Here is a 15,897-nt window from a genome sequence, read left to right as displayed (position 1 = left end):
CAATTAAATGATTCAAGGGCTGGATGAATAAGAGCTAAAGATATAATTTTATAATATTTCTTAAAGAATATACCCTTTGCAATTTTGTTACTTTTTAAAATATGCATTATACTTAAAATGGATGTTACGCAGAGGTCTGAGATGATTCAGTTCCCAGTTTCAGTATTTACTTTTTTTTTTGGTGTATAGCTATCCGTGAGAATATTTAAAACTGAATTTTCATGATTCTGAAACAATTGCTGTCAGTTTATTGAAATCTCATTCCCCTTTTGTGTTTGCAATTGAGGAACTCTCATTTTTTCAAAAGAATTTACCATTCTTTACTCCTATTATTATTTTTTTTTTTTTACTACTACATTTCATCCCATTTCCTTGTAACAGCAAAGATTTCCAGTTCCTCCAAAGTATTCCTCAGAATACTAAGGATGACTTCTAAGTTTGTATCATAGCAGATTTAAGTAGCCCTCCTTTTAGGCCACAGTAATTAATGAAAAAACTTAATAGGAGAAATTCAAGAACTCGTTAGGAAACTCTTCTGGTAAGCTTCTACCTACGTGACAGTTCCTAATTAAGCACAATTTTTTTTTTTTTCCGTCTATCATTTTATCATGTTTTTACGTTCTTGTGTTACATCTCATCTTTCCAGTTTTAACAAAAATCTTGCAAGTCTCTGGGTAAACAAATCTGTTTCTTTGGTGTTTTTTAGTGAAGAAAATTGTTAGACGAATCTAGCATGAATGGATTTTTACCAAGAGTAATTTTCTATTTATCTCTGTAACTCTAAATCTTCCCTTAAAAACATATATTTAAGTCTTCCCTAAAGTTGGCTTAGATCAAAGGGTTATACTGTTGTTCACCTTACATTTTGCCCCTTCCTAATGTAGTTTCAGAAAGCCTAATGTATGACACAGACATGTTTTAAGTACTGATGTGTAGAGTTCTGACCCACACGTTCACCACACATCAGGTGCTTTTCTGAATTGTTCCCTATGTAGCGGAAGTTGTAGTTTCTCTGGCAGTTCTTGCCTTAACCTGTTAGGATTATTGAAAAAAAGAAAGGGGGAGTCAACTAAAAGTGCTGCAGCAGTGAGTGTGCTCAGCATGCAAAACAACCACGAAGCTTGACATTTCACAAAATGCGATTTTAATTGTTGTCTTGTTAAAAAAAGAAGAAGGAAAGAAGGAGGAAAGAAGGAAGAACTGTGTGACCTTCCTCAGTCTAAGGGAATTGAAAGCCACATGTCCTACTTGCTTGGAAGTTATAGGTAGCACCAGCTTCTTGTGGGGAATGGGCACTCAACGTGGTGCTTCTAGAGCGATGCATCAGTGTAGAAAAGGTGTCCAAAGTCATGTCCCAGAGGGCACATGGTTGGTAAAAGAGGAGGAAATTAGGAGATGCTATGTAGGGCTTTTCATATGGAAAGCATGGATGAGAGAGCAGGGGAAGCAGTCTTGGCTTCCAGACTATACTCTCCTGGTAAATCTACCTAGAAAACTCAGAAGTGAACCTGGAAATAGTCACTGGAATCCAATGCTCTGTCCTAGTACCTTTCTACTGACTTCTCTGGTAGCTGGAGTTTAACTTGAAAACACTCATCACTGCATAGTATTTTGGAATAACAGAAGCTTTTCAGAGAGACTTTTGGGCTCCGGATCAAAGTGCTTGGAGGTGCTTGTGCCAGCCTCTTGGGGTGCTGCCATATGGCAGTGCCTAGCATGGTTGCTTTCGTCTAGTGGTCAGGGATTTCAGGTGGTCCTCTTGAGAGATTCTTTTGGTGTAGGTTGCTTTCGTCTAGTGGTCAGGGATTTCAGATCCTTCTCTTGAGGTTTCAGATTCTTTTTGCGGTCTGGCTATTAGAGTCTGTTCTGCAAATGGGGCATCTGATTATCTTTGGTTTTTACTCATTTAATACCATATGCGTTAAATCACTGAGCATGTTCAAAGCCTAAGATGATTTCTTAGGCCAAACATCTAAGAAAAGTTTTTTTCAAAATAGGGAACTGTTTGAAAATTAGTGAAAGAGGTCATGGGGTATTAACTGAACATAAACTTTAGCATGTTGCAATACCTAAGTCAGCAGATGAGATCCTTGAACACCAGAAAGAGTGTGTAGAAACAGCAAGGTGGTATTATTTTTGTGCAAGTGTTTAAGATGCTGTTGGTGAAATATGTTGTTCTGTTTTAAAATACATACTTTGAAAAGACCTGCCAGAATGAGTAGACACTTGGAAAGCTCAAGCTATGAAGTTCACCCAAAGTGAATATTGAAAGTAATTCAATCACTGTCTACATATACCCTCCTCATATACGGGGAAGATTTCTGATAACAGAGGCTTGTTAAATAATACCATATGGTGATCTAGAATTCTGGAAGCCAAATCCAGGCAAATGGACCAGCAGTAAGACGTACCTTTTTATCGATGAGAGTAATAACAGTTGCAGCTTACCTAGGGAATGTGGTTGGTCCTCCATCACTTGGAGTCTTTCAGTCAAGCATGGATTTCTCTCTAGAGAGAGGCTTTTTTCAACAGCAAGTTGTAGTTTTGATGCACAAATGAGCGGTGAAGTTGACTGGTTTTAGACAGGAGGTGAGACTAAATGATTACAATGGTCTATTTTGGAGACCATATAAAAGTTCGATTTATAAAAATTCAAACTTGTTTGGACAGGGAGAATGTTTCTTGGCTTGTATGACCTTTTGCAGTGTTGTTTTTCCACAGAAAGAAGAAAATGTTTGAAGAATCTATAATGAATGTTCACTTCTTTAGGCTCATAGTTCCCCTTTACTGTATTTGCAGGCGTTTTATTTCCTCTCCTGCAGTTCTAGCTTCATTTTATATTTATTACTTACCTTCATCGCAAAGTTTCCTGCTGCAAATATTTCTCGTAGCAGTTCTTGGAAAGTAGAGTTTATTATGAAATGTTCTTTTACTTCTCTGTGCATCGAGACGATGCCTATTGAAAAGCTTGGGTGTATTTCTGAGGATTAGACTAGTATTTTTTTTTCTTACATCAGTATTTCAGCCTCTGGATGATTAGAAACCTTTCTGCCAAATGATTTTAACAGTAGAAAGGAGTAGGCTCAAATCACGAGGAATCCCTCTTTATAGTAGTGCACCTACACATCATTTGGTCGAGCAGCCAGACTTTTGGATATAATAAAATGTGCTCCTCGCTAACAAGCACCATGCCACTGTATGAAACAAAGGCAACTTAATTAAGAGAAGAATAAACAATATCTATGTATTTGGAGGAGAGTTTAGATATTTTTAGCAGATTTTTTTTTGTGTGGGGTTTTTTTTTAATTTTAAGTCAGCTCTGTGTCACTTACTACACTTAGTATGGTGTAATATCTAACTGAGCCAATGAGATCCTTGAATACTAGAAACAGCATGTAGAAACAGCAAGGTGGTACCTTACCTGCTGGCACAAACAACTAGTCGTCAAATGTCTCATTATCATTGTTTTTCTTTACTAGTAATCTCACTCCTGCCTGGGCTTCAGAAAGCAGCATAATGCCTTGCTGACTTGGACTTTGGCAAGTTTATTCCACTTGTACTATGTTGGACATTATTACCTCTCTGAATTCTGCTGTCAACATCTGCAGCTTCAGAAAAATCGTTCTAAAAGTACAGTGGCCCTAGCTGAGGTAAAATGGTCACATGCTGTCCCTGTTAGTGCTGAGGTACTTCTTGTCAGAAGGTGGAAAGATCATTTCCCTTCTACCACCTTGCTGCAGTCCTCCTGAAAAGGAATTCTCTGTATGTAGTTACGGAACCTCCTAAAGTATCACTGGGAAAACTATAGAGAAGATAAAATCTCTCAACAGCTGTGTTTCTGTATCATCATCAACAGCTGGGACAAATAAGTCATTCTCCTTATCCAGTTTTAAAAGTGAAGCAGCTTCCTGGCTCAGTTTAGCATCAGCTAGTGATAGAAAGCTTCTTACCACTAGGTCGTTAACTAGTGTAATTAACGTGGGGGCTACAGGCAGCTATGCTACATAGGCCTTGGGGCCTTTGCCCTTTATATAAGCAGGTGGATACCTATCATATGGTAGTTGTCCACCTGTCATACGATGTGACATGTACATGTGCATTGGTCACTTGACACATCACAGGTGTTGATCATGTAATGGATTAATGTCCAAACGTATGTTGAGTATGTATGTACGGCTCTCAAGTACTCTTAAGAGGCTAGTCGAGTAGAGTTCCATTTATGTTGTGTTTCAGGATACCAGCCTCCTTTGCATACTAAAAAAAGCAACCAAATATAATTGTATAAATAAATGAAGACAGTAGCTTCCTGGAGTGCTTAAGGAAGTTGCTGTATCTGGTAATGCCTGCTGAGATGGAAGGCTGAATAGTAATGAAGGAAATGGATTCAAAAGACTTTCTGATAGTAAATGTCTATGAGCAAAATTCTGACAGCAGACACATGCATCTAGTTCTGCCTGACGTTAATGAGAGTTGCAGGCACGCATCTAAGGTCAAAGTTGAGTCTATATTTCACATCATATTGGATGTGTGAGCTTGTCACCATTTATTACATTAACCCTTTGGCCAGATTATTGCAAAAATACTGCGTACTGTTGATACTTGACAGCATGCAGTCTTTGAATCATATATACAGAGTTAGCTTTTGAACTTGTAGCCTCTTTGATTTATTTGCTGCTGCCTCAGGAGTTTCTGTCTGTTTTAAAATCATGTCTGAGTTATATTACTACTAGGAGTTATTTCATGGCTTAGCTATTCTATGGCTCCATGTTTTCTTTCACTTATTGCTTATCTTAATCACTCTTAGCTTCACTAATGTACAAGTCACCATTTTGACTTCATTTTCATTAAACTTGTGCCTGCATAATAAAACCAAAAAAAAGTGGAAATTTTCTTTTAATCCAGATGCTAACCAAAGTCAGCTGCACTTGTTTTGAATGAAACTGCAACCTCATTAAATCATAACGTTCATTTACTTGCTGCCAGCTTAGACATGCTATGAGAATATATCATCTGCTCCTTTTCAACCACAGCTTTTGTATGGCTTATTTGTAAATGCATGTGTGAAGTTAGAGAGCAAATGAATATCAGTGAGCTCTTACTAGAAGTATGAAATAGGTCTGTTAACTACTCGGGCTCCATGATGTGATCACAGACATAAGAAAACAGGTATTATTTTAGCAAGAAAAGTTGAGGTTCAAGTACATTGTTTTTAACTGTGGTCATGGATGGAATCACAGGGCGGGTTCTGTAATGCAGGGAGCCTTTCGAGGACAGAACATAGGGAAGACTTGTGCCCACTCTGTACTGTGCTCCATAGGCTTCATGTACCTGAAAAACAAAACTCTACTTTCTATCAACTATTGAAAAATTGGAATGTTCCCACACCTCTCATGGCACAGCTCTACTCAATAGCTGCTGATTCTGTATACGTGTCAATGATTTGAACCTAATATTTTAGCTGTGGCAGTTTCAGAACAGGGATCAAAGTTAAGCAATTCTTGGAGATGCTGTGACACTAAGTTGGAGGGTGCAGACCTCCTATGTCTGAGCTTTTTTGCATGAGGAGAACAGAACCAGATTGCCTGCTTATCTTTTTTGTAGCCTTTTAATTTTTTTTTTCTTTTTCCTCCAACAGAACTTCTTGCAGAAATTGGAATCTCACAATCGCAAGAAAAAATGAAGCAGTTACAGATAGGGAGAATAAGGGAAAGCAGACTGGCAACAGTTTTCTCCACATCAAAGCCATGAAACAGGAATATTGGGCAGTTTCTGTTATGCAGAGCTACTATCCAAGTGTATTTTGAGGTTTTATATATATTATAAGAACAAGCAGGTGAGAAATTACTGGAAGGAAGGAGAAGATGGGTATGTTGTTGCTTGACTAGTCATAATTCAGTTAGGAAGTTGTGGCAACCTGAGGCCAGAAGGTATATCACCAGGACACACAGTTTTCCTCTAATCACATGTCCGTAGTGAATAAGCAGCTCTCTTTTATATTCATTATCCATGTTTTTTCTTATTTACTTGAAAGGTAGGACTTTGTCAAAGGAAAGTGCCTTTGGGAGGACCAAACATGATATAAATGGAATTTGTAAGGAATAAAAGGAGTCATCTTTTTGCTGTCACCTCTAGATTCTGGACAGTTTCTGTGGAAAGTTCTAGTCGCTCTCAGAAATTCATGTAGTCAAAATCATTCCTTAGTCTTTCTACTCACTTTGCAAAATCAGAGGTTGTGGCATTTGCATATGCCTGTCTCCTGTTTCTGGTTTCTTCCTATGCTGATGTTTACCGGCGCAAAGGTGTTGAAAGTAAGTATATTAATTCTTCATCCTTCCAACATCTCCTCTCCATTACTCTTGTGTTGCATTTTGCTGAACAGCTTTGCATAAAATATCTTGTCCGATTGGAGGCTATATCTAGTAAAGGCACTTATTTGGTATATGGAATATATTGTTTTGTTTCTAAGCAAAGCAGCAAAAAGGTGGACTAAATCCAGTGTATGTTAAAAACCCTAGTGCCTAGCAAGTGGATCTGAAGGTGGTGTTTTTTTCTTTAAAGGTGTCATTATAATGAGTTATGGCATTGGGTCCTGCAGACATGGTTGTGTATTCTGTGTGTCACTACACAATTCCATGGTGTACTTGTAGTGTTCTGGTCACCCAGGTCACAGGGCAGAAATAGGAAAGATGCACAGAAGGCTAAGAAGACTACATAACAGCTTCTATAGAGGGGTGGAGGAGAAGCTAATAGACTGGATTGTCACCCTGGAAAAAAGGTGGGTAAGAGGAGAGATGAAGGTGGTCTGGAAAATCATGATGAGGAGGAAGAAGGGAGAAGATAATTAGAAGATGGTTTCTCGCTGTTCCTTGGAATTAAAGCATCAGGGCAACCTGGTAAAATTATCAGGCGGGTGGTTTAAAACAAGCAAAAAACCCCCGTATTCTGAGATGTCATAGTTACATTATGTGATTCAGGTCCATGGGATGTTTTGGAGGCCTAAAATATAAACATGAAAAGACATCAAACAGGCTCATGGAGGGTAAGTGCAGGTGAAAGAGATGTTTGTAGAGAGCGTGTGCAGTTGAATATTAAGCACAGTGGTCTGCACTTCCTATGTCTTCAGCTTCAGAAATCCCCAGGCTACAGATTACTGGCAGCAAGGAACAGTAATTCTCTATATGCATTTGTCTTGTGTTTTTTCTTGCGTGCTCTCTACTGGCCAATGTCAGAGGTGACATTGTGGGCTATGGTGACCTGTGGCTTTACACAGTGTGACAGTTATTGTGCTAGTGTGGAAATGTACTGCTGCTCAAAGAGCTTTCCACCTAAACAGACCGATCAAAAGGTGGGGGAGTAAAACAGACACTTATAGAGGTAAGGTACTGTGGTCATGGCTCTACAGGAAACGAGCTACATGTACGTTTGGAGAAATATGTATGAGTCTGTAAGATTTGTTTTCACTTTGGAGATAGGAATCTGGTCTAACAAAAAGAAGGAATTTCTTACAAACTCATGAGGTTTTATTTCTGCAGATGAAATTAGAATAATTTGGGACAGTTTTTCTTGTGAGAAATGACTCAATCAAGCCACTTCTCCTTTCAGTGTTGAGTTTTAAGTTTAGATGAGTCCAAACAGCCATTTTGATTTTACAACTGATGCTCTTTAATAAAATCAAGTCCTGCTTCTCAAGCTGATTATTCTATTTGACTTTAGCATACAGCCTCTTTGGGTGTTGTAGTTTTAATGATATGCACCTAACTGGGTGTTCGCCACTAGATCGCAGTAGTTACCAGTGGAGTTCTTGATAGCTCTGCTGTGCGGTTTTATTCAAATTAAATGCATTAAAATAATTCTTTTTTCTTTTTAGAAAGAAAAAAAGTCCTTTTTTTAGAAAGATAGTTTAATGTCTTGATTTCAATGATTTGGGAACGTCACTTGCCCACAGCTGTTGATGAAACAGTTTTAATTCTCATTTTAAAGACGATATAAACATAATCATTTGGAGCACTATAGACACCTCTCATTGCAATTGTTTCCTCAATTTGATTACTTCTTAATCTTTTGTATTATGTAAATTAAGAAAGACATAATTAGGAGTCAGTAGGATGATTCATAATACTTCTGCTACAGTTTTATGCCTACCAAAGCCAATTGATTATTTCTTAGATATTACCAAACCAGAAAAGAACTGAGCTACGTAGGCCAGTGAATGAACTTCTCTGTGTACAGAAAAGCTGAGCATTGGTTTTTTGTATGTATGAGCTTACTATAAGAAGGTCTGCCTGAGATTAGATGTTTTTATATGGCAAACTCTCTCCTTCCATTTAACTTTCAGTAGTGTTATGATCCTAGCAAGTATTGGAGCATGTAAAGAATGAAATAATGTTCTGTTGTACAAGCTATTGGCTATTTGTTAATTGTGTTGCCCTCCAAAATATTCAAGATGATGCGTGTCATGTAAAATTTCTCAGGAGATTAAAATCTAATTTTAGATGTAAAAATGAATGCCAGTACTGTAACAGAAATGGCTTAATGGCAAGCTTCCTCTTACCCTCGTACCAACTCTTGACTTTGTATCTGGTTTTGTTTGCTTGCTGGGACCTGCCCTTCACGTTTCCAGGAGAAAGCACCCCATACATTCTTTTTTCTGTCCTTTTGGAGAAGGCAGGAATCTTGTCTCTTCTGTTGCCAACTCTTCGAAATTACCTATTCAGTATAAGACCTCTCCAAAATATTACCATGTGAAAACAGGGAGAGTGTTAATAGGGCAAAATAGAAATTGTTTACATTACTAGCCTGAGCTGATACTTTGCAAAGCCCAGTATCATGAGAACCAAAATTCTCTGACCATTTTCTGGACAACCTCACCTTGCTAAGTACCTAATATTAACATGCATAGTTAGCCTTAGCAAACTGTTGTAAATTCAGTCTGATCTAGCTGAAAGCTTCTCCTCCCTAATTCCCAGCTGTGTGTTCCCACTCTGTTTCAGATGCAGCAACTGTACAGATACAGGGGGTAGGTTGATGCTGTTGTTCTGACAGGAAGGTAAACAACCCATCAAGAAATCCTCTGTTTTTTCCCCTTTGATCAATGAGCTGATCTGACATTCTGCTGCTGCCTGGTCATTTGCCCATGGAAGGAAGTTTGGGGTAGGGAAGGGGAATGTGAACGTCTGTTTTAGTGCCAGACCACAGCAGTGATGGCAGAATTGCACCTTCATATGTTCAAATTTGTGATATCATCAGATGAGAGATGTTAATGTTTCCTCAGATGTAATGTTTGCTACTGCATTTGTGATGTGTTTAATCTCATCAAGCTTCAGATACTTGCAATGTCGTCATATGTATCTGCTCTCTTAGTTTTATCATCACTGGAAAGAACAGTGCATTTCAATAGTGCAGGTCATCTCTTCCTAGGCTAGAAATCAAGAACACTTATGTTCATTGATGATAAAGGGTGTCCAGCTGACAGATACCTAGTTTGGTGAGGTGAGGCACAAGCTTTGTGTGAGAACATTTGAAAGCTTTTATTTTATATCAGCAATATTAAATATTTCTTGCTACTTCATTTTCACTTTTTGTTCAAATCAAAGAAAAAAAGAAAAAGATGAAGCCCCTCAGCTTCTCATACAACGTGGCGAAAGATTTAAATGAAAGGCGTGAACACTAAACAAAACTAAATTTTCCAAAACAATAAATTTTTTTGTCAAAATCAATAACATTTCACTGGTTTTGTTTGAATGAAGGTACACTTTTTTAACTCAAGTTCTGCTGAAGCTGTTCTTATTGGTGACATGATTTGCTCTTTTTGACTAACTCAGAGATAGCATAGATTAATTTTTTTTTCCTTCTTAGGAAATAGAAATTATTACTGTCCAGGCACATTCGCATAGTTTCAGTGTAGATTATTTAATATATTCAGATTTTCAGTTATTATTTAACTTGATGCTTAAGAGTAGGCAGTTTTTGAAAACTCAAAGGAAGTGCCCCAAAGAGAAGTGCATGTTAAAAAAAATATTGCAGCTTTGATGTCACAGGTTGGCATGAAATACCAAGTTTGCATATTAGGCTTTTGCGTTGTTTTGCCTTTCTAAAAGGAGGAATGTCTTTTCCCCGTTTCAGCTTTAATATAGTGGGGGGAAAAAAATCAGTCACTTATTGTATCAATGCAGATCTGGCCCAGTTTTATATAGTGTTAAAGACAAATTATCGCTTTATCTCCCTTCTGTGGCAAGACCACATGCACACTGGTCTGAGTATTATAGGAAGGATCAGCAAGGTAATTTTTAAAGTTATGTATCTGAGCTCATTTTATGTAAGGCATGCCAGGCTTGCTTTATAGGAACGCTCAATAAAGAGTGAGTTAGCTCATGTAAAAACACGAAAGAGATTCCACAGTCCCCGTAATGATGTAAACATTTGGACAGTTGTGAAATAACTGTATGAGAGACACTGCAGTTTATCATCTTCAGCTATTTAATAGATAGTCCTAAGTGTAGTTTAAATAATTGCCTTGTGACTGTTGAAAGCTCACAGTGAGACAGCCAACACAGTGTGTGATTTGTATTGATCAGCGAGTATTGTTTGAAGCAAGAGTACTTGAACTAAGAGAGTTCTTTGTAGTAGAACGAATCCTCAAGAGTTATATATGATGTAAAGGAAGTACTTATTTTTGAATGTGGTTCAAGGCATTTTTCATGTTGGCAATGAAGTGTCTGTTGTGTGAATTAATGACTTTGATGTCTTGAGCTTTCAGAAAACGTCAGAAACCAAATATTGGACTTGGGGGCTCTATGTTTAAAAGAATTTTTTTCATAGGATATCTTGCTTTAATTTCTAGATCAATTATATATTTCTGGGGTATATCTTCTCTGGCACATGGATACAGTTAATATGTTTGAAAACTGTAGATTTAACTGGGATTGTGTATATGCAATTGAAACAGGTTAGCTGAGGATACTGATTTTTTGCTCTCCTTCCTCATACTAGGGCAGATTCAGTTTGAGTGAAATCTTTACACTCATCATTTTTCATTTTGTTCTTGTAAGTACAGCAGTTCTCGCCTGTCTCTTTCAGTCCCATAAATATCTTGCACTCCAGCAACGGGGTTTTTTGGCTTTTCCTTTAGAGTAAGCTCACTCAAACCTGTAGCAAAGTTTTTCCAGCAATGGAATTTAGAAACAGGTAGCAGAGCCTTCTTCAGGATGCTTTGGGGTGTACTGTGTCCCAGTGTTTTTAATGTGAAGGTCAGTGCTGAGCATCTTGGTCTTTCCCTTTCAAGAGAAGACAACAGGCAAACAGTTCTAGAAGAGAGGAGCCAGGTGATAATACTGGCTTCTTTTCCCTTAATAGCCCTGGCTGGTTAGGGAAAAGGAAAGCTGTACACTGCAGACTTCTGGTCCTGCAGTTCCCGCAGTATTTTACAGTGGGGTGGTCTGTACGGCCAGCAAAAATAACCCTGGAATGATTTCCTTTCTTCCAGTGTTGCTGTTTTCTAGAAGCAAAGATCTGTTCCCCCAGGTTTCCTGTGGCTTAAAGGGCCAATATATCATCTCAGAAGAAATAATACAGTCTACTTCCCTGAAACAAAACCAATACAGTAGACACTCTTAATTGTTCTTTTTCACCTCTTTTGTTTTGAGGCACTGTACTTCCAGTCCTATTCACCATGTCACATCCTACCTTCTCTCTTTAAAGGGCTTTTGCACAGCAGGCAGTCATGTGAATAGCTCTCAGATCACTAGGTTGTTTCATTATCTTGTTCTGAACGTGCTTTTAGCTGTGTGGGGAAAAAATTAATGTTATCCTTGGCTTCCCGCTTAAAGCTGGCAAAATATGAGTTTCAGTTCTTCCTCATGAGTCTAATACAACAAGCTTAACAGGTGACACAATAACTGCTTTGTACACATAAGCCTAGAGGGTCTTGTTCACTGCAGCTGAAATTTCTGGTGAACAGATCTCTACAACACGAATTATAATGTCATAGCAGCTTTATGTTGAGTGGTTTAATTTCATGCCAGCTTTAGATAGGATTTTTTGTTTTTGTTTTGTTCAATTCAAGATTCAATAGCCTGTTGTTAAAAGTCAGCAGTCAGGTATGTGCCTGTTGCAACCTAGAAGCAGAAAACAATCCAGTAGTGCTACAGCAATGAGAAAGTTATCTTAATCTAAATGATACAATAAATAAGCACAATATTTGATGGGGACTCTGGTTATCGTTTTATATCCTCCCAGCTTGTGCTCTTTGTTGTGACAGGAATTTATACATGAAACTTAGAACCAGAAAATAATATTTAACTCTTCATGGTAATCCTTTCTAGAATCATATCTACTGAGAGGAGAATTAAGATTTTTACTGTTTCCCGCTCCTTCATCAATGTTAATATCTTAAAATAGAGATTAACATGGAAGGTTCCATCAAACTAAAATAGTTTAACTGCAGGTATGGTGATACCTTTTAAGAACATATAACCTTCTTTTTATTCATTCAGTCTTTACTGTGTGGTTATAATTTTCAAGAGCCTTTTAATTATAAATAACAAATATTTTGGAGACAGTCTACACATGATCAAACAAACTTACATTTTGCTACCAAGCAAACAAATAGGTGAATGTTTACATACATAATTTATTCACAAAAGAATCTTGCACATCTTTCTTATGCATGGAAAGCGTAACCTTGTTTGTTTTCTGAAGATAAGCACAAAAAAAGTTAGCTCCTTTCTTTGAACATGCCTACAAACACATTGGAGAAATAGGAGGCTGCGTCTTTGGGCTCAGTAACATCTTTCTGTAATCAGTGTGATACCGCAGAGACTGTGGGGTGCAAAACCATAACTAATCAGCTGGTCAGCCACGTCTCCGAATCCAACTTTAGATTCAGAATCTTTTTGTGGATATTAGAGAATGTCAGTGCAGGGGGTTTACTTCAGGCTTACTTCTTTGTCTGAGTTAAAATGCCTTGCCTTCACACAACACAACTCATGCAGAGAATTAGTTGGTCAGTTTTAAGACTGTTCTACAATCTCCTTGTAAAGTGAATTAAGTTTCCTTTTGCCATGAGTTAGTGTGGAACAAAGTGTACGTGAGTGCTTCTCAACCTCTCTGTAACTTGGCTGCCTTCCAGCAGCTAGCTTGATGTGTTTTGCCTTGCAAAATGGCCATCCTGTGGCCCCTGCTCTGTGCTCATGTTGACGGGATGTGATTTTGTCTACTAAATACAAAGTGCAGCTGCACCAATGTGCTTCCTGTGTTACTGTTATTCCCCTGTTACCACTGCAGCTTTTTAATACCTGTGCTTTGTGCACCTGCCTGGTGTCACAAAGTCTGGAATTATTCAGTACTTAGAGCAAGGAGAAAATGTGGGTCTGTTTATACAACAGTCTTTGTTGTTTACATATGTATCAGCAAAGGCAGGAGGGTCAGAAAACTAAGGAAAGAAATAGGACTTGCCCTGACCCCATCATTTGAGGCATGGTAGGGAAGTAAGAAGTTTGTCCTTAAGATCTAAGATCTCTTCCCCCCTGTCATAAGAGCCTGAGTAAATCTTAGAAAGACTGGAGGGAGAGTCCTGATAGATGGAGCGGGAGTGGGGAGATTGGGAGGAGGAGATTAGTCGAAGCTGACTCCGTGTTCAGCTTGCTGAGTGAGAAGTAGTTGCTTAGTCCTTGATTGCCTAATCCACGGGGAGCTGGAGCACACGTTCTTGTTAGGGACAAAGAGAGCCCGGTCCAGCCATTGAAGTCAGATTGGCTGGTGATGATGGCTTAATGAAAGGAGGGAATGGAAGAGCTATGAGTCCCATAGGCCCTGGTGTAGCATCCTTCATATCTTTCCACCCCCGGTCACCATCATCCTCCTGGAAATCTTGGCTAACATCAGCAGTTACTATTTGTTTGTTACTATGCCAACAGAAAATAATTTGAAATTGCCTATGGTATAATAAATTTTGGGAGATATCCTAAAACACAATCTAGTAGCTATCTGCCTATTGCACAGCTATTTCAAGGCATTTCAGAGAGCAGGCTTGACTTTATTTTTTACCTTGCCTGGAAGTTAAGATGGCCAGAACACTCAAAAGTGGGTTTCCCAATTCTTGTCTTGTGGTGCATTTGTAAAGCTTTACTGAATGTGCATGTTAAAGTCTTGGGCCGTGTCCTTTGCCTAGTGTATGTTACTGTTTGGGAAATGTGTGCTTTAAAATTTAACTGGTATTTAATCCTGGAAACCTTCGACGTGAAAAATAGCATGTTTGATTTATGGGGAGTTTTGGGGTTTTTTCCTCTCCCTTAATAGTATTTTCACTTAAGTTAGCTTTAATTGGATGCTCTAGTGAACAGTGAAGTTGCTCATTAGCAGTAGACTGGTGTAGCTGTAGTGGAGTAAGTTGTCCAGCTACATTAAATTATTCCCCATTACTTAATTTATTCTCCTTAAAAGTTTCAGTTTATTTATATAACCTTCGTTATAACTTTTATTTCTTTGGAAGCAGTCCCTTTAAATACCATTACCCTTCCTCACATCACAATTTTGAGGTTAAAAATCCAGTTACTGTTGTAAGATGCTAAGTACAGAAAATGGGGTTCACAATTTCTTTTATGTTCTTTCTTTCTTTCCTAATATGTCCCTGCACATTCATTTGATTTCTGCCTTTCTGATTTTTCAAACTGTAAGTCAAGTCAGCATACACTAGAGTGCTGCTGTTTATATTTTGCATTTAATCTGATAATAGGGCACTTAGGCAGTAAGAAATTGAAATTCTGTTCCTTCACCCAGCTCAAAGCTCAACTAAAACACTCCAAGCCTTAAGCTAAGATTATGTGAGAAGTCGACCTTTAAAGCTTAAGCTGCAGTGAAACTCTGTTTCTAAATAGGTCTTAAAGTAGATGGGAAGAGATCACAGAACTCCATTTGAGACCATTAATTTTCTTTCACCTTCTGCACAGCAGAGGATTTTTTCCATGTCCAAGGGCCTCAGCTTGCCGTTTGAAGTGATGTAATCTGTCTTGCTTGCAGTTTCCCTTCCTCCATGTATCCAGGGTCAGACAACGAAAAATAGTGAGTTTGATCTGTTGGGCACATACCTAAAGAGATTCGGGGTGAGTGCTCTGATTTGGGAATAGGGGCGCTTCTGTGGCAGATACTGAGGCATTTTCAGAAAATTTCTTCAAGCTTTCTCTTCTTTTGGAGCAAACTGTATATCCCAAATAACCCAAATCCCACAGGTAGCTTTAGTTCCAGCAGATCAGTACTTTGAGGAAAAAAAATTTAACTAAAATTTCTTCTGAACCTTCAGCGTACTTACATCTCAGCTAGTGAAATTAATATGGTCAATGATAAAGTCCTTTAGAGGTTTAAACTGCTGGGGATAGCCTGGCTTCTGTTAGGAAATCTGATGTCAAAGGCTGGCTGTACCAGATGGTTAAAGATCTGGCTTTGGATACCTGGGTATCCAGTATTACTGAAGTTGACATCTTTGTGTTCTAGCAGACAATGCCTCTGAAGGGGTGGAGAGCTTCACTGGCCATGGAGATGACATTACTGTACTCCTATAGAATAACTGTCACCAAGAAAACCACTGACCCAGACTGAGTGGTTTGGATAGGATGTTCAATGCAGTTAAGATTATTCTAATAAGGTTTGCTCTTTCTACTCCTTCTGCAAAATGCTAGATAGAATTTGCTAGACATTTGGACACTTATATCTGAAAATTATGTTTGAGAGTTGAACTTTGGGATGCTTTTCTTTGCCATGCTGTTGTGGTTTAACCCTCGCCAGCAACTTAGCAGCACACAGTTGCTCGCTCACCCTCCCCCCTGCAGTGGGACGGGGGAGTGAATTGGAAGAGCAAAAGTAAGAAAACTTGTGGGTTGAGATAAGAACAGTTTAACACTTGGG

Source organism: Aptenodytes forsteri, unplaced genomic scaffold, assembly GCF_000699145.1.
Source record: "Aptenodytes forsteri isolate BGI_AS27 unplaced genomic scaffold, ASM69914v1 Scaffold320, whole genome shotgun sequence".
Taxonomy (NCBI): domain Eukaryota; kingdom Metazoa; phylum Chordata; class Aves; order Sphenisciformes; family Spheniscidae; genus Aptenodytes; species Aptenodytes forsteri.
This window is presented reverse-complemented; position numbering follows the sequence as displayed.